The sequence below is a fragment of the Aotus nancymaae genome, unplaced genomic scaffold, assembly GCF_030222135.1.
Source record: "Aotus nancymaae isolate 86718 unplaced genomic scaffold, 86718_ANA_hifiasm-v0.15.2.pri h1tg000051l, whole genome shotgun sequence".
NCBI lineage: Eukaryota > Metazoa > Chordata > Mammalia > Primates > Aotidae > Aotus > Aotus nancymaae.
Window position 1 is genome coordinate 25663061 of NW_026988465.1, and position 1183 is coordinate 25664243.

The 1183-nt window shown below is 42.3% G+C and overlaps 1 non-coding gene across 1 annotated transcript; it reads left to right on the forward strand.

Annotated features, from left to right (window-relative positions):
• Nucleotides 1-302: 302 nt before the first annotated feature.
• TRNAR-CCG (transfer RNA arginine (anticodon CCG)) lies at nucleotides 303-375 on the forward strand. The gene has a single exon. It is a non-coding gene; the product is annotated as a tRNA-Arg (tRNA).
• Nucleotides 376-1183: the final 808 nt, after the last annotated feature.

Consider the following 1183-nt stretch of genomic DNA (forward strand, 5'->3'; position numbering starts at 1 on the left):
GGCTGCAGTATCCGTTCAGGGCTGAAAATCTCCGCATCCCACTTCTCCGAGTCAGTCATCGTCCATTTCTCACATTGATGACCCATCTAACTGTTCGTCCTCTCTCAGTTTCTGACAACTGTGTATTCGTTTTTGCAAGTTTTCGAGGGTACTGTAAATAGTTTTTAGCTGTTAGTGATTTTTAACTTCAAACGAGGAACTTTTTACTAAGCTGCACCTTTGAAGTCAGCGCTTAAAAAGCCCCCTTCCCCACCATGTTACATTCTCTTTGTGTATTATGTAATAAGCCCTCTCTCGCAGTCGGCCGCGTGGCCTAATGGATAAGGCGTCTGATTCCGGATCAGAAGATTGAGGGTTCGAGTCCCTTCGTGGTCGTCGATTTTCATTCTGCTGTGAAAGATGTTTATTGATCCGAAGCGTTTTCCCTCTTCTTGCTGCAGTCCGGCTGCCAATTAACTACTAAAGGTAGAAGTCTTAGTTAACGAGTATATATGGCGTGCCTGCCATGTGACAAGCGCTTTATAAAATAACAAAGCAGAAACAGCACTTGGCCTCAAGGAGCTTATTTTCTGTTGGACCTGACAGTTGAAATCAAGCAAACGCTGGGGAAGAAAACAAAATAAAAAAAAACCTCAAAACTTGTTTCAACCCCTGTGAAAGAAGTAGGAGGCTAAAATAAAAAATAAGGATTGGGGATTCTTTAGGAAGCATTCATCTTCCTGGAGGTTCTGAAGAAATGCTATTTAGCAGAAGAATGGGTATTTTTCAGGCAGAAGGAATAGCATTTGTTAATTCACTGAGAATCTGAAATCACTTAGTATTTTTCAAAGTTCAGGTTGCTGAACTCTTGTGTGTATGTGTTTGGAGCTGGGGATGGGTGGGGGGGGAAGGAGCGGAAATCACTACAGGAAAAAAACAACGAAAAGGGATAAAGTGAGTTAAATTTCTGGGAACAAGATCTCTCACAGATATTCTCTATGGCTGAGACTCTGAACACGGTTTAAAATCAGTGTTCTCCAGATTTCCACTAGTTACCAAAAAAGGTAACTGTCATCACCTCACAACTCGTCATCACTTAAAGAAGCCTAAAGGCAGAAAACACCAAAAGCTTTAATCCCAACGGAGCCGCCCTCTAGTGCAGCCTCTATTAGGGCAGTCATGATAGGTTCAGTTTTTGCAAGAG